This window comes from Podarcis vaucheri, assembly GCF_965113315.1.
Source record: "Podarcis vaucheri genome assembly, chromosome: 3".
Taxonomy (NCBI): domain Eukaryota; kingdom Metazoa; phylum Chordata; class Lepidosauria; order Squamata; family Lacertidae; genus Podarcis; species Podarcis vaucheri.
The window spans coordinates 115,050,387-115,071,743 of NC_138761.1; positions in this window are offsets into that span (position 1 = coordinate 115,050,387).

The following is a 21,357-nucleotide window of genomic DNA, read 5'->3' on the forward strand; positions in this document are numbered from 1 at the left end:
AGACTTCGAGGGATAATTCTGTTTCCGATGATAAAAACCCATCTGTTTCCACAGAAAAACCTTTCAGGGGATCACTTGCAACACTTTGCCAACCTTTTTGAGGGAATTGCAGAACGTCAGATTTTTAGCAGAAATTGTGACCGCGCAGCTTAGGGATTTTTTCAAAAAAAGTTGTTCAGACGTCGAGGGCTAATTCTGTTTCCGATGATAAAAACCCATCTGTTTCCACTGAAAAACCTTTCAGGGGATCACTTGCAACAGTTTGCCAACATTTTTGAGTGAATTGCAGAACGTCAGATTTTTAGCAGAAATTGTGACCGCGCGGTTTAGGGATTTTTTCAAAAAAAGTTGTTCAGACGTCGAGGGCTAATTCTGTTTCCGATGATAAACACCAATCTGTTTCCACCGAAAAACATTTCAGGGGGTAACTTGCAACACTTTGCCAACATTTTTGAGTGAATTGCAGAACGTCAGATTTTTAGCAGAAATTGTGACCGCGCGGCTTAGGGATTTTTTCAAAAAAAGTTGTCCAGACCTCGAGGGCTAATTCTGTTTCCGATGATAAAAACCCATCTGTTTCCACCGAAAAACATTTCAGGGGATCACTTGCAACAGTTTGCCAACATTTTTGAGTGAATTGCAGAACGTCAGATTTTTAGCAGAAATTGTGACCGAGCGGCTTAGGGATTTTTTCAAAAAAAGTTGTTCAGACGTTGAGGGCTAATTCTGTTTCCGATGATAAAAACCCATCTGTTTCCACCGAAAAACATTTCAGGGGATCACTTGCAACACTTTGCCAACATTTTTGAGGGAATTGCAGAACGTCAGATTTTTAGCAGAACTTGTGACCGCGCGGCTTAGGGATTTTTTTCAAAAAAAGTTGTCCAGACCTCGAGGGCTAATTCTGTTTCCGATGATAAAAACCCATCTGTTTCCACCGAAAAACATTTCAGGGGATCACTTGCAACACTTTGCCAACTTTTTTGAGTGAATTGCAGAACGTCAGATTTTTAGCAGAAATTGTGACCGCGCGGCTTAGGGATTTTTTCAAAAAAAGTTGTCCAGACCTCGAGGGATAATTCTGTTTCCGATGATAAAAACCCATCTGTTTCCACTGAAAAACATTTCAGGGGATCACTTGCAACACTTTGCCAACATTTTTGAGTGAATTGCAGAACGTCAGATTTTTAGCAGAAATTGTGACCGCGCGGCTTAGGCATTTTTTCAAAAAAAGTTGTTCAGACGTCGAGGGCTAATTCTGTTTCCGATGATAAAAACCCATCTGTTTCCACCGAAAAACCTTTCAGGGCATCGTTTGCAACAGTTTGGCACCATTTTTGAGTGAATTGCAGAACGTCAGATTTTTAGCAGAAATTGTGACCGCGCGGCTTAGGGATTTTTTCAAAAAAAGTTGTTCAGACGTAGAGGGCTAATTCTGTTTCCGATGATAAAAACCCATCTGTTTCCACCGAAAAACATTTCAGGGGATCGTTTGCAACAGTTTGGCACCATTTTTGAGTGAATTGCAGAACGTCAGATTTTTAGCAGAAATTGTGACCGCGCGGCTTAGGGATTTTTTCAAAAAAAGTTGTTCAGACGTCGAGGGCTAATTCTGTTTCCGATGATAAAAACCCATCTGTTTCCACCGAAAAACCTTTCAGGGGATCGTTTGCAACGGTTTGGCACCATTTTTGAGTGAATTGCAGAACGTCAGTTTTTTAGCAGAAATTGTGACCGCGCGGCTTAGGGATTTTTTCAAAAAAAGTTTTTCAGACGTCGAGGGCTAATTCTGTTTCCGATGATAAAAACCCATCTGTTTCCACCGAAAAACCTTTCAGGGGATCGTTTGCAACAGTTTGGCACCATTTTTGAGTGAATCGCAGAACGTCAAATTTTTGCAGAAATTGTGACCGCGCGGCTTAGGGATTTTTTCAAAAAAAGTTGTTCAGACGTAGAGGGCTAATTCTGTTTCCGATGATAAAAACCAATCTGTTTCCACCGAAAAACATTTCAGGGGATCACTTGCAACACTTTGCCAACATTTTTGAGTGAATTGCAGAACGTCAGATTTTTAGCAGAACTTGTGACCACGCGGCTTAGGGATTTTTTCAAAAAAAGTTGTTCAGACGTCGAGGGCTAATTCTGTTTCCGATGATAAAAACCCATGTGTTTCCACTGAAAAACATTTCAGGGGATCACTTGCAACAGTTTGGCACCATTTTTGAGTGAATTGCAGAACGTCAGATTTTTAGCAGAAATTGTGACCGCGCGGCTTAGGGATTTCTTCAAAAAAAGTTGTTCAGACGTCGAGGGCTAATTCTGTTTCCAATGATAAAAACCCATCTGTTTCCACTGAAAAACATTTCAGGGGATCACTTGCAACACTTTGCCAACATTTTTGAGTGAATTGCAGAACGTCAGATTTTTAGCACAAATTGTGACCGCGCGGCTTAGGGATATTTTCAAAAAAAGTTGTTCAGACGTCGAGGGCTAATTCTGTTTCCGATTATAAAAACCCTTCTATTTCCACCGAAAAACATTTCAGGGGATCACTTGCAGCAATTTGCCAACATTTTTGAGTGAATTGCAGAACGTCAGATTTTTAGCAGAAATTGTGACCGCGCGGCTTAGGGATTTTTTCAAAAAAAGTTGTTCAGACGTCGAGGGCTAATTCTGTTTCCGATGATAAAAACCCATCTGTTTCCACCGAAAAACCTTTCAGGGGATCGTTTGCAACAGTTTGGCACCATTTTTGAGTGAATTGCAGAACGTCAGATTTTTAGCAGAAATTGTGACCGCGCGGCTTAGGGATTTTTTCAAAAAAAGTTGTTCAGACGTAGAGGGCTAATTCTGTTTCCGATGATAAAAACCCATCTGTTTCCACCGAAAAACATTTCAGGGGATCACTTGCAACGGTTTGCCAACATTTTTGAGTAAATTGCAGAACGTCAGATTTTTAGCAGAAATTGTGACCGCGCGGCTTAGGGATTTTTTCAAAAAAAGTTGTTCAGACGTCGAGGGCTAATTCTGTTTCCGATGATAAAAACCCATGTGTTTCCACCGAAAAACATTTCAGGGGATCACTTGCAACACTTTGCCAACATTTTTGAGTGATTTGCAGAACGTCAGATTTTTAGCAGAAATTGTGACCGCGCGGCTTAGGGATTTTTTCAAAAAAAGTTGTTCAGACGTCGAGGGCTAATTCTGTTTCCGATGATAAAAACCCATGTGTTTCCACTGAAAAACATTTCAGGGGATCACTTGCAACAGTTTGGCACCATTTTTGAGTGAATTGCAGAACGTCAGATTTTTAGCAGAAATTGTGACCGCGCGGCTTAGGGATTTCTTCAAAAAAAGTTGTTCAGACGTCGAGGGCTAATTCTGTTTCCAATGATAAAAACCCATCTGTTTCCACTGAAAAACATTTCAGGGGATCACTTGCAACACTTTGCCAACATTTTTGAGTGAATTGCAGAACGTCAGATTTTTAGCACAAATTGTGACCGCGCGGCTTAGGGATTTTTTCAAAAAAAGTTGTTCAGACGTCGAGGGCTAATTCTGTTTCCGATTATAAAAACCCTTCTATTTCCACCGAAAAACATTTCAGGGGATCACTTGCAGCAATTTGCCAACATTTTTGAGTGAATTGCAGAACGTCAGATTTTTAGCAGAAATTGTGACCGCGCGGCTTAGGGATTTTTTCAAAAAAAGTTGTTCAGACGTCGAGGGCTAATTCTGTTTCCAATGATAAAAACCCATCTGTTTCCACCGAAAAACATTTCAAGGGATCACTTGCAACAGTTTGCCAACATTTTTGAGTGAATTGCAGAACGTCAGATTTTTAGCAGAAATTGTGACCGCGCGCGGCTTAGGGATTTTTCAAAAATAGTTGTTCATACGTCGAGGGCTAATTCTGTTTCCAATGATAAAAACCCATCTGTTTCCACCGAAAAACATTTCAGGGGATCACTTGCAACAGTTTGCCAACATTTTTGAGTGAATTGCAGAACGTCAGATTTTTAGCAGAAATTGTGACCGCGCGGCTTAGGGATTTTTTCAAAAAAAGTTTTTCAGACGTCGAGGGCTAATTCTGTTTCCGATGATAAAAACCCATCTGTTTCCACCGAAAAACCTTTCAGGGGATCGTTTGCAACAGTTTGGCACCATTTTTGAGTGAATTGCAGAACATCAGATTTTTAGCAGAAATTGTGACCGCGCGGCTTAGGGCTTTTTTCAAAAAAAGTTGTTCAGACGTCGAGGGCTAATTCTGTTTCCGATTATAAAAACCCTTCTGTTTCCACCGAAAAACCTTTCAGGGGATCACTTGCAGCAGTTTGCCAACATTTTTGAGTGAATTGCACAACGTCAGATTTTTAGCAGAAATTGTGACCGCGCGGCTTAGGGATTTTTTCAAAAAAAGTTGTTCAGACGTCGAGGGCTAATTCTGTTTCCGATGATAAAAACCCATGTGTTTCCACCGAAAAACATTTCAGGGGATCACTTGCAACACTTTGCCAACATTTTTGAGTGAATTGCAGAACGTCAGATTTTTAGCAGAACTTGTGACCACGCGGCTTAGGGATTTTTTCAAAAAAAGTTGTTCAGACGTCGAGGGCTAATTCTGTTTCCGATTATAAAAACCCTTCTATTTCCACCGAAAAACATTTCAGGGGATCACTTGCAGCAATTTGCCAACATTTTTGAGTGAATTGCAGAACGTCAGATTTTTAGCAGAAATTGTGACCGCGCGGCTTAGGGATTTTTTCAAAAAAAGTTGTTCAGACGTCGAGGGCTAATTCTGTTTCCAATGATAAAAACCCATCTGTTTCCACCGAAAAACATTTCAAGGGATCACTTGCAACAGTTTGCCAACATTTTTGAGTGAATTGCAGAACGTCAGATTTTTAGCAGAAATTGTGACCGCGCGCGGCTTAGGGATTTTTCAAAAATAGTTGTTCATACGTCGAGGGCTAATTCTGTTTCCAATGATAAAAACCCATCTGTTTCCACCGAAAAACATTTCAGGGGATCACTTGCAACAGTTTGCCAACATTTTTGAGTGAATTGCAGAACGTCAGATTTTTAGCAGAAATTGTGACCGCGCGGCTTAGGGATTTTTTCAAAAAAAGTTTTTCAGACGTCGAGGGCTAATTCTGTTTCCGATGATAAAAACCCATCTGTTTCCACCGAAAAACCTTTCAGGGGATCGTTTGCAACAGTTTGGCACCATTTTTGAGTGAATTGCAGAACATCAGATTTTTAGCAGAAATTGTGACCGCGCGGCTTAGGGCTTTTTTCAAACAAAGTTGTTCAGACGTCGAGGGCTAATTCTGTTTCCGATTATAAAAACCCTTCTGTTTCCACCGAAAAACCTTTCAGGGGATCACTTGCAGCAGTTTGCCAACATTTTTGAGTGAATTGCACAACGTCAGATTTTTAGCAGAAATTGTGACCGCGCGGCTTAGGGATTTTTTCAAAAAAAGTTGTTCAGACGTCGAGGGCTAATTCTGTTTCCGATGATAAAAACCCATGTGTTTCCACCGAAAAACATTTCAGGGGATCACTTGCAACACTTTGCCAACATTTTTGAGTGAATTGCAGAACGTCAGATTTTTAGCAGAAATTGTGACCGCGCGGTTTAGGGATTTTTTCAAAAAAAGTTGTTCAGACGTCGAGGGCTAATTCTGTTTCCAATGATAAAAACCCATCTGTTTCCACCGAAAAACATTTCAGGGGATCACTTGCAACAGTTTGCCAACATTTTTGAGTGAATTGCAGAACGTCAGATTTTTAACAGAAATTGTGCCCGCGCGGCTTAGGGATTTTTTCAAAAAAAGTTGTTTAGACGTCTAGGGCTAATTCTGTTTCCGATGATAAAAACCCATCTGTTTCCACCTAAAAACCTTTTAGGGGATCCTTTGCAACAGTTTGGGACCATTTTTGAATGAATTGCAGAACGTCAGATTTTTAGCAGAAATTGTGACCGCGCGGGTTAGGGATTTTTTCAAAAAACGTTGTTCAGACGTCGAGGGCTAATTCTGTTTCCGATGATAAAAACCCATCTGTTTCCACCGAAAAACATTTCTGGGGATCATTTGCAACAGATTTCCAACATTTTTGAGTGAATTGCAGAACGTCAGATTTTTAGCAGAAATTGTGATCGCGCGGCTTAGGGATTTTTTCAAAAAAAGTTGTCCAGACCTCGAGGGCTAATTCTGTTTCCGATGATAAAAACCCATCTGTTTCCACAGAAAAACCTTTAAGGGGATCATTTGCAACAGTTTGGGACCATTTTTGAGTGAACTGCAGAACGTCAGATTTTTAGCAGAAATTGTGACCGCGCGGCTTAGGGATTTTTTCAAAAAAAGTTGTTCAGACGTCGAGGGCTAATTCTGTTTCCGATGATAAAAACCGATCTGTTTCCAACGAAAAACCTTTCAGGGGATCGTTTGCAACAGTTTGGCACCATTTTTGAGTGAATTGCAGAACGTCAGATTTTTAGCAGAAATTGTGACCGCGCGGCTTAGGGCTTTTTTCAAAAAAAGTTGTTCAGACGTCGAGGGCTAATTCTGTTTCCGATTATAAAAACCCTTCTGTTTCCACCGACAAACATTTCAGGGGATCACTTGCAGCAGTTTGCCAACATTTTTGAGTGAATTGCAGAACGTCAGATTTTTAGCAGAAATTGTGACCGCGCGGCTTAGAGATTTTTTCAAAAAAAGTTGTTCAGACGTCGAGGGCTAATTCTGTTTCCAATGATAAAAACCCATCTGTTTCCACCGAAAAACCTTTCAGGGGATCACTTGCAACAGTTTGGCACCATTTTTGAGTGAATTGCAGAACGTCAGATTTTTAGCAGAAATTGTGACCGCGCGGCTTAGGGATTTTTTCAAAAAAAGTTGTTCAGACGTCGAGGGCTAATTCTGTTTCCAATGATAAAAAGCCATCTGTTTCCACCGAAAAACATTTCAAGGGATCACTTGCAACAGTTTGCCAACATTTTTGAGTGAATTGCAGAACGTCAGATTTTTAGCAGAACTTGTGACCGCGCGGCTTAGGGATTTTTTCAAAAAAAGTTGTCCAGACCTCGAGGGCTAATTCTGTTTCCGATGATAAAAACCCATCTGTTTCCACCGAAAAACCTTTCAGGGGATCGTTTGCAACAGTTTGGCACCATTTTTGAGTGAATTGCAGAACGTCAGATTTTTAGCAGAAATTGTGACCGCGCGGCTTAGGGATTTTTTCAAAAAAAGTTTTTCAGACGTCGAGGGCTAATTCTGTTTCCGATGATAAAAACCCATCTGTTTCCACCGAAAAACCTTTCAGGGGATCGTTTGCAACAGTTTGGCACCATTTTTGAGTGAATTGCAGAACATCAGATTTTTAGCAGAAATTGTGACCGCGCGGCTTAGGGCTTTTTTCAAAAAAAGTTGTTCAGACGTCGAGGGCTAATTCTGTTTCCGATGATAAAAACCCTTCTGTTTCCACCGAAAAACATTTCAGGGGATCACTTGCAGCAGTTTGCCAACATTTTTGAGTGAATTGCAGAACGTCAGATTTTTAGCAGAAATTGTGACCGCGCGGCTTAGGGATTTTTTCAAAAAAAGTTGTTCAGACGTCGAGGGCTAATTCTGTTTCCAATGATAAAAACCCATCTGTTTCCACCGAAAAACATTTCAGGGGATCACTTGCAACAGTTTGCCAACATTTTTGAGTGAATTGCAGAACGTCAGATTTTTAACAGAAATTGTGCCCGCGCGGCTTAGGGATTTTTTCAAAAAAAGTTGTTTAGACGTCTAGGGCTAATTCTGTTTCCGATGATAAAAACCCATCTGTTTCCACCTAAAAACCTTTTAGGGGATCCTTTGCAACAGTTTGGGACCATTTTTGAATGAATTGCAGAACGTCAGATTTTTAGCAGAAATTGTGACCGCGCGGGTTAGGGATTTTTTCAAAAAACGTTGTTCAGACGTCGAGGGCTAATTCTGTTTCCGATGATAAAAACCCATCTGTTTCCACCGAAAAACATTTCTGGGGATCATTTGCAACAGATTTCCAACATTTTTGAGTGAATTGCAGAACGTCAGATTTTTAGCAGAAATTGTGATCGCGCGGCTTAGGGATTTTTTCAAAAAAAGTTGTCCAGACCTCGAGGGCTAATTCTGTTTCCGATGATAAAAACCCATCTGTTTCCACAGAAAAACCTTTAAGGGGATCAATTGCAACAGTTTGGGACCATTTTTGAGTGAACTGCAGAACGTCAGATTTTTAGCAGAAATTGTGACCGCGCGGCTTAGGGATTTTTTCAAAAAAAGTTGTTCAGACGTCGAGGGCTAATTCTGTTTCCGATGATAAAAACCCATCTGTTTCCAACGAAAAACCTTTCAGGGGATCGTTTGCAACAGTTTGGCACCATTTTTGAGTGAATTGCAGAACGTCAGATTTTTAGCAGAAATTGTGACCGCGCGGCTTAGGGCTTTTTTCAAAAAAAGTTGTTCAGACGTCGAGGGCTAATTCTGTTTCCGATTATAAAAACCCTTCTGTTTCCACCGACAAACATTTCAGGGGATCACTTGCAGCAGTTTGCCAACATTTTTGAGTGAATTGCAGAACGTCAGATTTTTAGCAGAAATTGTGACCGCGCGGCTTAGAGATTTTTTCAAAAAAAGTTGTTCAGACGTCGAGGGCTAATTCTGTTTCCAATGATAAAAACCCATCTGTTTCCACCGAAAAACCTTTCAGGGGATCACTTGCAAAAGTTTGGCACCATTTTTGAGTGAATTGCAGAACGTCAGATTTTTAGCAGAAATTGTGACCGCGCGGCTTAGGGATTTTTTCAAAAAAAGTTGTTCAGACGTCGAGGGCTAATTCTGTTTCCGATGATAAAAACCCATCTGTTTCCACCTAAAAACCTTTCAGGGGATCCTTTGCAACAGTTTGGGACCATTTTTGAATGGATTGCAGAACCTCAGATTTTTAGCAGAAATTGTGACCGCGCGTCTTAGGGATTTTTTCAAAAAAAGTTGTTCAGACGTCGAGGGCTAATTCTGTTTCCAGTGATAAAAACCCATCTGTTTCCACCGAAAAAGATTTCAGGGGATCACTTGCAACACTTTGCCAACATTTTTGAGTGAATTGCAGAACGTCAGATTTTTAGCAGAAATTGTGACCGCGCGGGTTAGGGATTTTTTCAAAAAACGTTGTTCAGACGTCGAGGGCTAATTCTGTTTCCAATGATAAAAACCCATCTGTTTCCACCGAAAAACATTTCAAGGGATCACTTGCAACAGTTTGCCAACATTTTTGAGTGAATTGCAGAACGTCAGATTTTTAGCAGAAATTGTGACCGCGCGCGGCTTAGGGATTTTTCAAAAATAGTTGTTCATACGTCGAGGGCTAATTCTGTTTCCAATGATAAAAACCCATCTGTTTCCACCGAAAAACATTTCAGGGGATCACTTGCAACAGTTTGCCAACATTTTTGAGTGAATTGCAGAACGTCAGATTTTTAGCAGAAATTGTGACCGCGCGGCTTAGGGATTTTTTCAAAAAAAGTTTTTCAGACGTCGAGGGCTAATTCTGTTTCCGATGATAAAAACCCATCTGTTTCCACCGAAAAACCTTTCAGGGGATCGTTTGCAACAGTTTGGCACCATTTTTGAGTGAATTGCAGAACGTCAGATTTTTAGCAGAAATTGTGACCGCGCGGCTTAGGGCTTTTTTCAAAAAAAGTTGTTCAGACGTCGAGGGCTAATTCTGTTTCCGATTATAAAAACCCTTCTGTTTCCACCGAAAAACATTTCAGGGGATCACTTGCAGCAGTTTGCCAACATTTTTGAGTGAATTGCAGAACGTCAGATTTTTAGCAGAAATTGTGACCGCGCGGCTTAGAGATTTTTTCAAAAAAAGTTGTTCAGACGTCGAGGGCTAATTCTGTTTCCAATGATAAAAACCCATCTGTTTCCACCGAAAAACCTTTCACGGGATCACTTGCAACAGTTTGGCACCATTTTTGAGTGAATTGCAGAACGTCAGATTTTTAGCAGAAATTGTGACCGCGCGGCTTAGGGATTTTTTCAAAAAAAGTTGTTCAGACGTCGAGGGCTATTTCTGTTTCCGATGATAAAAACCCATCTGTTTCCACCTAAAAACCTTTCAGGGGATCACTTGCAACAGTTTGCCAACATTTTTGAGTGAATTGCAGAACGTCAGATTTTTAGCAGAAATTGTGACCGCGCGCGGCTTAGGGATTTTTCAAAAATAGTTGTTCATACGTCGAGGGCTAATTTTGTTTCCAATGATAAAAACCCATCTGTTTCCACCGAAAAACATTTCAGGGGATCACTTGCAACAGTTTGCCAACATTTTTGAGTGAATTGCAGAACGTCAGATTTTTAGCAGAAATTGTGACCGCGCGGCTTAGGGATTTTTTCAAAAAAAGTTTTTCAGACGTCGAGGGCTAATTCTGTTTCCGATGATAAAAACCCATCTGTTTCCACCGAAAAACCTTTCAGGGGATCGTTTGCAACAGTTTGGCACCATTTTTGAGTGAATTGCAGAACGTCAGATTTTTAGCAGAAATTGTGACCGCGCGGCTTAGGGCTTTTTTCAAAAAAAGTTGTTCAGACGTCGAGGGCTAATTCTGTTTCCGATTATAAAAACCCTTCTGTTTCCACCGAAAAACATTTCAGGGGATCACTTGCAGCAGTTTGCCAACATTTTTGATTGAATTGCAGAACGTCAGATTTTTAGCAGAAATTGTGACCGCGCGGCTTAGGGATTTTTTCAAAAAAAGTTGTTCAGACGTCGAGGGCTATTTCTGTTTCCGATGATAAAAACCCATCTGTTTCCACCTAAAAACCTTTCAGGGGATCCTTTGCAACAGTTTGGGACCATTTTTGAATGGATTGCAGAACGTCAGATTTTTAGCAGAAATTGTGACCGCGCGTCTTAGGGATTTTTTCAAAAAAAGTTGTTCAGACGTCGAGGGCTAATTCTGTTTCCAGTGATAAAAACCCATCTGTTTCCACCGAAAAACATTTCAGGGGATCACTTGCAACACTTTGCCAACATTTTTGAGGGAATTGCAGAACGTCAGATTTTTAGCAGAAATTGTGACCGCGCGGCTTAGGGATTTTTTCAAAAAAAGTTGTTCAGACGTCGAGGGCTAATTCTGTTTCCGATGATAAAAACCCATGTGTTTCCACCGAAAAACATTTCAGGGGATCACTTGCAACAGTTTGGGACCATTTTTGAATGGATTGCAGAACGTCAGATTTTTAGCAGAAATTGTGACCGCGCGTCTTAGGGATTTTTTCAAAAAAAGTTGTTCAGACGTCGAGGGCTAATTCTGTTTCCAGTGATAAAAACCCATCTGTTTCCACCGAAAAACATTTCAGGGGATCACTTGCAACAGTTTGCCAACATTTTTGAGTGAATTGCAGAACGTCAGATTTTTAGCAGAAATTGTGACCGCGCGGCTTAGGGATTTTTTCAAAAAAAGTTGTCCAGACCTCGAGGGCTAATTCTGTTTCCGATGATAAAAACCCATCTGTTTCCACAGAAAAACCTTTAAGGGGATCATTTGCAACAGTTTGGGACCATTTTTGAGTGAACTGCAGAACGTCAGATTTTTAGCAGAAATTGTGACCGCGCGGCTTAGGGATTTTTTCAAAAAAAGTTGTTCAGACGTCGAGGGCTAATTCTGTTTCCGATGATAAAAACCCATCTGTTTCCAACGAAAAACCTTTCAGGGGATCGTTTGCAACAGTTTGGCACCATTTTTGAGTGAATTGCAGAACGTCAGATTTTTAGCAGAAATTGTGACCGCGCGGCTTAGGGCTTTTTTCAAAAAAAGTTGTTCAGACGTCGAGGGCTAATTCTGTTTCCGATTATAAAAACCCTTCTGTTTCCACCGACAAACATTTCAGGGGATCACTTGCAGCAGTTTGCCAACATTTTTGAGTGAATTGCAGAACGTCAGATTTTTAGCCGAAATTGTGATCGCGCGGCTTAGAGATTTTTTCAAAAAAAGTTGTTCAGACGTCGAGGGCTAATTCTGTTTCCAATGATAAAAACCCATCTGTTTCCACCGAAAAACCTTTCAGGGGATCACTTGCAACAGTTTGGCACCATTTTTGAGTGAATTGCAGAACGTCAGATTTTTAGCAGAAATTGTCACCGCGCGGCTTAGGGATTTTTTCAAAAAAAGTTGTTCAGACGTCGAGGGCTAATTCTGTTTCCGATGATAAAAACCCATCTGTTTCCACCTAAAAACCTTTCAGGGGATCCTTTGCAACAGTTTGGGACCATTTTTGAATGGATTGCAGAACGTCAGATTTTTAGCAGAAATTGTGATCGCGCGGCTTAGGGATTTTTTCAAAAAAAGTTGTCCAGACCTCGAGGGCTAATTCTGTTTCCGATGATAAAAACCCATCTGTTTCCACAGAAAAACCTTTAAGGGGATCATTTGCAACAGTTTGGGACCATTTTTGAGTGAACTGCAGAACGTCAGATTTTTAGCAGAAATTGTGACCGCGCGGCTTAGGGATTTTTTCAAAAAAAGTTGTTCAGACGTCGAGGGCTAATTCTGTTTCCGATGATAAAAACCGATCTGTTTCCAACGAAAAACCTTTCAGGGGATCGTTTGCAACAGTTTGGCACCATTTTTGAGTGAATTGCAGAACGTCAGATTTTTAGCAGAAATTGTGACCGCGCGGCTTAGGGCTTTTTTCAAAAAAAGTTGTTCAGACGTCGAGGGCTAATTCTGTTTCCGATTATAAAAACCCTTCTGTTTCCACCGACAAACATTTCAGGGGATCACTTGCAGCAGTTTGCCAACATTTTTGAGTGAATTGCAGAACGTCAGATTTTTAGCAGAAATTGTGACCGCGCGGCTTAGAGATTTTTTCAAAAAAAGTTGTTCAGACGTCGAGGGCTAATTCTGTTTCCAATGATAAAAACCCATCTGTTTCCACCGAAAAACCTTTCAGGGGATCACTTGCAACAGTTTGGCACCATTTTTGAGTGAATTGCAGAACGTCAGATTTTTAGCAGAAATTGTGACCGCGCGGCTTAGGGATTTTTTCAAAAAAAGTTGTTCAGACGTCGAGGGCTAATTCTGTTTCCAATGATAAAAAGCCATCTGTTTCCACCGAAAAACATTTCAAGGGATCACTTGCAACAGTTTGCCAACATTTTTGAGTGAATTGCAGAACGTCAGATTTTTAGCAGAACTTGTGACCGCGCGGCTTAGGGATTTTTTCAAAAAAAGTTGTCCAGACCTCGAGGGCTAATTCTGTTTCCGATGATAAAAACCCATCTGTTTCCACCGAAAAACCTTTCAGGGGATCGTTTGCAACAGTTTGGCACCATTTTTGAGTGAATTGCAGAACGTCAGATTTTTAGCAGAAATTGTGACCGCGCGGCTTAGGGATTTTTTCAAAAAAAGTTTTTCAGACGTCGAGGGCTAATTCTGTTTCCGATGATAAAAACCCATCTGTTTCCACCGAAAAACCTTTCAGGGGATCGTTTGCAACAGTTTGGCACCATTTTTGAGTGAATTGCAGAACATCAGATTTTTAGCAGAAATTGTGACCGCGCGGCTTAGGGCTTTTTTCAAAAAAAGTTGTTCAGACGTCGAGGGCTAATTCTGTTTCCGATGATAAAAACCCTTCTGTTTCCACCGAAAAACATTTCAGGGGATCACTTGCAGCAGTTTGCCAACATTTTTGAGTGAATTGCAGAACGTCAGATTTTTAGCAGAAATTGTGACCGCGCGGCTTAGGGATTTTTTCAAAAAAAGTTGTTCAGACGTCGAGGGCTAATTCTGTTTCCAATGATAAAAACCCATCTGTTTCCACCGAAAAACATTTCAGGGGATCACTTGCAACAGTTTGCCAACATTTTTGAGTGAATTGCAGAACGTCAGATTTTTAACAGAAATTGTGCCCGCGCGGCTTAGGGATTTTTTCAAAAAAAGTTGTTTAGACGTCTAGGGCTAATTCTGTTTCCGATGATAAAAACCCATCTGTTTCCACCTAAAAACCTTTTAGGGGATCCTTTGCAACAGTTTGGGACCATTTTTGAATGAATTGCAGAACGTCAGATTTTTAGCAGAAATTGTGACCGCGCGGGTTAGGGATTTTTTCAAAAAACGTTGTTCAGACGTCGAGGGCTAATTCTGTTTCCGATGATAAAAACCCATCTGTTTCCACCGAAAAACATTTCTGGGGATCATTTGCAACAGATTTCCAACATTTTTGAGTGAATTGCAGAACGTCAGATTTTTAGCAGAAATTGTGATCGCGCGGCTTAGGGATTTTTTCAAAAAAAGTTGTCCAGACCTCGAGGGCTAATTCTGTTTCCGATGATAAAAACCCATCTGTTTCCACAGAAAAACCTTTAAGGGGATCAATTGCAACAGTTTGGGACCATTTTTGAGTGAACTGCAGAACGTCAGATTTTTAGCAGAAATTGTGACCGCGCGGCTTAGGGATTTTTTCAAAAAAAGTTGTTCAGACGTCGAGGGCTAATTCTGTTTCCGATGATAAAAACCCATCTGTTTCCAACGAAAAACCTTTCAGGGGATCGTTTGCAACAGTTTGGCACCATTTTTGAGTGAATTGCAGAACGTCAGATTTTTAGCAGAAATTGTGACCGCGCGGCTTAGGGCTTTTTTCAAAAAAAGTTGTTCAGACGTCGAGGGCTAATTCTGTTTCCGATTATAAAAACCCTTCTGTTTCCACCGACAAACATTTCAGGGGATCACTTGCAGCAGTTTGCCAACATTTTTGAGTGAATTGCAGAACGTCAGATTTTTAGCAGAAATTGTGACCGCGCGGCTTAGAGATTTTTTCAAAAAAAGTTGTTCAGACGTCGAGGGCTAATTCTGTTTCCAATGATAAAAACCCATCTGTTTCCACCGAAAAACCTTTCAGGGGATCACTTGCAAAAGTTTGGCACCATTTTTGAGTGAATTGCAGAACGTCAGATTTTTAGCAGAAATTGTGACCGCGCGGCTTAGGGATTTTTTCAAAAAAAGTTGTTCAGACGTCGAGGGCTAATTCTGTTTCCGATGATAAAAACCCATCTGTTTCCACCTAAAAACCTTTCAGGGGATCCTTTGCAACAGTTTGGGACCATTTTTGAATGGATTGCAGAACCTCAGATTTTTAGCAGAAATTGTGACCGCGCGTCTTAGGGATTTTTTCAAAAAAAGTTGTTCAGACGTCGAGGGCTAATTCTGTTTCCAGTGATAAAAACCCATCTGTTTCCACCGAAAAAGATTTCAGGGGATCACTTGCAACACTTTGCCAACATTTTTGAGTGAATTGCAGAACGTCAGATTTTTAGCAGAAATTGTGACCGCGCGGGTTAGGGATTTTTTCAAAAAACGTTGTTCAGACGTCGAGGGCTAATTCTGTTTCCAATGATAAAAACCCATCTGTTTCCACCGAAAAACATTTCAAGGGATCACTTGCAACAGTTTGCCAACATTTTTGAGTGAATTGCAGAACGTCAGATTTTTAGCAGAAATTGTGACCGCGCGCGGCTTAGGGATTTTTCAAAAATAGTTGTTCATACGTCGAGGGCTAATTCTGTTTCCAATGATAAAAACCCATCTGTTTCCACCGAAAAACATTTCAGGGGATCACTTGCAACAGTTTGCCAACATTTTTGAGTGAATTGCAGAACGTCAGATTTTTAGCAGAAATTGTGACCGCGCGGCTTAGGGATTTTTTCAAAAAAAGTTTTTCAGACGTCGAGGGCTAATTCTGTTTCCGATGATAAAAACCCATCTGTTTCCACCGAAAAACCTTTCAGGGGATCGTTTGCAACAGTTTGGCACCATTTTTGAGTGAATTGCAGAACGTCAGATTTTTAGCAGAAATTGTGACCGCGCGGCTTAGGGCTTTTTTCAAAAAAAGTTGTTCAGACGTCGAGGGCTAATTCTGTTTCCGATTATAAAAACCCTTCTGTTTCCACCGAAAAACATTTCAGGGGATCACTTGCAGCAGTTTGCCAACATTTTTGAGTGAATTGCAGAACGTCAGATTTTTAGCAGAAATTGTGACCGCGCGGCTTAGAGATTTTTTCAAAAAAAGTTGTTCAGACGTCGAGGGCTAATTCTGTTTCCAATGATAAAAACCCATCTGTTTCCACCGAAAAACCTTTCACGGGATCACTTGCAACAGTTTGGCACCATTTTTGAGTGAATTGCAGAACGTCAGATTTTTAGCAGAAATTGTGACCGCGCGGCTTAGGGATTTTTTCAAAAAAAGTTGTTCAGACGTCGAGGGCTATTTCTGTTTCCGATGATAAAAACCCATCTGTTTCCACCTAAAAACCTTTCAGGGGATCACTTGCAACAGTTTGCCAACATTTTTGAGTGAATTGCAGAACGTCAGATTTTTAGCAGAAATTGTGACCGCGCGCGGCTTAGGGATTTTTCAAAAATAGTTGTTCATACGTCGAGGGCTAATTTTGTTTCCAATGATAAAAACCCATCTGTTTCCACCGAAAAACATTTCAGGGGATCACTTGCAACAGTTTGCCAACATTTTTGAGTGAATTGCAGAACGTCAGATTTTTAGCAGAAATTGTGACCGCGCGGCTTAGGGATTTTTTCAAAAAAAGTTTTTCAGACGTCGAGGGCTAATTCTGTTTCCGATGATAAAAACCCATCTGTTTCCACCGAAAAACCTTTCAGGGGATCGTTTGCAACAGTTTGGCACCATTTTTGAGTGAATTGCAGAACGTCAGATTTTTAGCAGAAATTGTGACCGCGCGGCTTAGGGCTTTTTTCAAAAAAAGTTGTTCAGACGTCGAGGGCTAATTCTGTTTCCGATTATAAAAACCCTTCTGTTTCCACCGAAAAACATTTCAGGGGATCACTTGCAGCAGTTTGCCAACATTTTTGATTGAATTGCAGAACGTCAGATTTTTAGCAGAAATTGTGACCGCGCGGCTTAGGGATTTTTTCAAAAAAAGTTGTTCAGACGTCGAGGGCTATTTCTGTTTCCGATGATAAAAACCCATCTGTTTCCACCTAAAAACCTTTCAGGGGATCCTTTGCAACAGTTTGGGACCATTTTTGAATGGATTGCAGAACGTCAGATTTTTAGCAGAAATTGTGACCGCGCGTCTTAGGGATTTTTTCAAAAAAAGTTGTTCAGACGTCGAGGGCTAATTCTGTTTCCAGTGATAAAAACCCATCTGTTTCCACCGAAAAACATTTCAGGGGATCACTTGCAACACTTTGCCAACATTTTTGAGGGAATTGCAGAACGTCAGATTTTTAGCAGAAATTGTGACCGCGCGGCTTAGGGATTTTTTCAAAAAAAGTTGTTCAGACGTCGAGGGCTAATTCTGTTTCCGATGATAAAAACCCATGTGTTTCCACCGAAAAACATTTCAGGGGATCACTTGCAACAGTTTGGGACCATTTTTGAATGGATTGCAGAACGTCAGATTTTTAGCAGAAATTGTGACCGCGCGTCTTAGGGATTTTTTCAAAAAAAGTTGTTCAGACGTCGAGGGCTAATTCTGTTTCCAGTGATAAAAACCCATCTGTTTCCACCGAAAAACATTTCAGGGGATCACTTGCAACAGTTTGCCAACATTTTTGAGTGAATTGCAGAACGTCAGATTTTTAGCAGAAATTGTGACCGCGCGGCTTAGGGATTTTTTCAAAAAAAGTTGTCCAGACCTCGAGGGCTAATTCTGTTTCCGATGATAAAAACCCATCTGTTTCCACAGAAAAACCTTTAAGGGGATCATTTGCAACAGTTTGGGACCATTTTTGAGTGAACTGCAGAACGTCAGATTTTTAGCAGAAATTGTGACCGCGCGGCTTAGGGATTTTTTCAAAAAAAGTTGTTCAGACGTCGAGGGCTAATTCTGTTTCCGATGATAAAAACCCATCTGTTTCCAACGAAAAACCTTTCAGGGGATCGTTTGCAACAGTTTGGCACCATTTTTGAGTGAATTGCAGAACGTCAGATTTTTAGCAGAAATTGTGACCGCGCGGCTTAGGGCTTTTTTCAAAAAAAGTTGTTCAGACGTCGAGGGCTAATTCTGTTTCCGATTATAAAAACCCTTCTGTTTCCACCGACAAACATTTCAGGGGATCACTTGCAGCAGTTTGCCAACATTTTTGAGTGAATTGCAGAACGTCAGATTTTTAGCCGAAATTGTGATCGCGCGGCTTAGAGATTTTTTCAAAAAAAGTTGTTCAGACGTCGAGGGCTAATTCTGTTTCCAATGATAAAAACCCATCTGTTTCCACCGAAAAACCTTTCAGGGGATCACTTGCAACAGTTTGGCACCATTTTTGAGTGAATTGCAGAACGTCAGATTTTTAGCAGAAATTGTCACCGCGCGGCTTAGGGATTTTTTCAAAAAAAGTTGTTCAGACGTCGAGGGCTAATTCTGTTTCCGATGATAAAAACCCATCTGTTTCCACCTAAAAACCTTTCAGGGGATCCTTTGCAACAGTTTGGGACCATTTTTGAATGGATTGCAGAACCTCAGATTTTTAGCAGAAATTGTGACCGCGCGTCTTAGGGATTTTTTCAAAAAAAGTTGTTCAGACGTCGAGGGCTAATTCTGTTTCCAGTGATAAAAACCCATCTGTTTCCACCGAAAAACATTTCAGGGGATCACTTGCAACAGTTTGCCAACATTTTTGAGTGAATTGCAGAACGTCAGATTTTTAGCAGAAATTGTGACCGCGCGGCTTAGGGATTTTTTCAAAAAAAGTTGTTCAGACGTCGAGGGCTAATTCTGTTTCCGATGATAAAAACCCATGTGTTTCCACCGAAAAAGATTTCAGGGGATCACTTGCAACACTTTGCCAACATTTTTGAGTGAATTGCAGAACGTCAGATTTTTAGCAGAAATTGTGACCGCGCGGGTTAGGGATTTTTTCAAAAAAAGTTGTTCAGACGTCGAGGGCTAATTCTGTTTCCGATGATAAAAACCCATGTGTTTCCACCGAAAAACATTTCAGGGGATCACTTGCAACAGTTTGGGACCATTTTTGAATGGATTGCAGAACGTCAGATTTTTAGCAGAAATTGTGACCGCGCGTCTTAGGGATTTTTTCAAAAAAAGTTGTTCAGACGTCGAGGGCTAATTCTGTTTCCAGTGATAAAAACCCATCTGTTTCCACCGAAAAACATTTCAGGGGATCACTTGCAACACTTTGCCAACATTTTTGAGGGAATTGCAGAACGTCAGATTTTTAGCAGAAATTGTGACCGCGCGGCTTAGGGATTTTTTCAAAAAAAGTTGTTCAGACGTCGAGGGCTAATTCTGTTTCCAGTGATAAAAACCCATCTGTTTCCACCGAAAAACATTTCAGGGGATCCCTTGCAACAGTTTGCCAACATTTTTGAGTGAATTGCAGAACGTCAGATTTTTAGCAGAAATTGTGACCGCGCGGCTTAGGGATTTTTTCAAAAAAAGTTGTTCAGACGTCGAGGGCTAATTCTGTTTCCGATGATAAAAACCCATGTGTTTCCACCGAAAAAGATTTCAGGGGATCACTTGCAACACTTTGCCAACATTTTTGAGTGAATTGCAGAACGTCAGATTTTTAGCAGAAATTGTGACCGCGCGGGTTAGGGATTTTTTCAAAAAACGTTGTTCAGACGTCGAGGGCTAATTCTGTTTCCGATGATAAAAACCCATCTGTTTCCACCGAAAAACATTTCTGGGGATCATTTGCAACAGATTTCCAACATTTTTGAGTGAATTGCAGAACGTCAGATTTTTAGCAGAAATTGTGATCGCGCGGCTTAGGGATTTTTTCAAAAAAAGTTGTCCAGACCTCGAGGGCTAATTCTGTTTCCGATGATAAAAACCCATCTGTTTCCACAGAAAAACCTTTCACGGGATCACTTGCAACAGTTTGGCACCATTTTTGAGTGAATTGCAGAACGTCAGATTTTTAGCAGAAATTGTGACCGCGCGGCTTAGGGATTTTTTCAAAAAAAGTTGTTCAGACGTCGAGGGCTAATTCTGTTTCCGATGATAAAAACCCATGTGTTTCCACCGAAAAACATTTCAGGGGATCACTTGCAACAGTTTGGGACCATTTTTGAATGGATTGCAGAACGTCAGATTTTTAGCAGAAATTGTGACCGCGCGTCTTAGGGATTTTTTCAAAAAAAGTTGTTCAGACGTCGAGGGCTAATTCTGTTTCCAGTGATAAAAACCCATCTGTTTCCACCGAAAAACATTTCAGGGGATCACTTGCAACACTTTGCCAACATTTTTGAGGGAATTGCAGAACGTCAGATTTTTAGCAGAAATTGTGACCGCGCGGCTTAGGGATTTTTTCAAAAAAAGTTGTTCAGACGTCGAGGGCTAATTCTGTTTCCAGTGATAAAAACCCATCTGTTTCCACCGAAAAACATTTCAGGGGATCACTTGCAACAGTTTGCCAACATTTTTGAGTGAATTGCAGAACGTCAGATTTTTAGCAGAAATTGTGACCGCGCGGCTTTGGGATTTTTTCAAAAAAAGTTGTTCAGACGTCGAGGGCTAATTCTGTTTCCGATGATAAAAACCCATGTGTTTCCACCGAAAAAGATTTCAGGGGATCACTTGCAACACTTTGCCAACATTTTTGAGTGAATTGCAGAACGTCAGATTTTTAGCAGAAATTGTGACCGCGCGGGTTAGGGATTTTTTCAAAAAACGTTGTTCAGACGTCGAGGGCTAATTCTGTTTCCGATGATAAAAACCCATCTGTTTCCACAGAAAAACCTTTCACGGGATCACTTGCAACAGTTTGGCACCATTTTTGAGTGAATTGCAGAACGTCAGATTTTTAGCAGAAATTGTGACCGCGCGGCTTAGGGATTTTTTCAAAAAAAGTTGTTCAGACGTCGAGGGCTATTTCTGTTTCCGATGATAAAAACCCATCTGTTTCCACCTAAAAACCTTTCAGGGGATCCTTTGCAACAGTTTGGGACCATTTTTGAATGGATTGCAGAACGTCAGATTTTTAGCAGAAATTGTGACCGCGCGTCTTAGGGATTTTTTCAAAAAAAGTTGTTCAGACGTCGAGGGCTAATTCTGTTTCCAGTGATAAAAACCCATCTGTTTCCACCGAAAAACATTTCAGGGGATCACTTGCAACACTTTGCCAACATTTTTGAGGGAATTGCAGAACGTCAGATTTTTAGCAGAAATTGTGACCGCGCGGCTTAGGGATTTTTTCAAAAAAAGTTGTTCAGACGTCGAGGGCTAATTCTGTTTCCGATGATAAAAACCCATGTGTTTCCACCGAAAAACATTTCAGGGGATCACTTGCAACAGTTTGGGACCATTTTTGAATGGATTGCA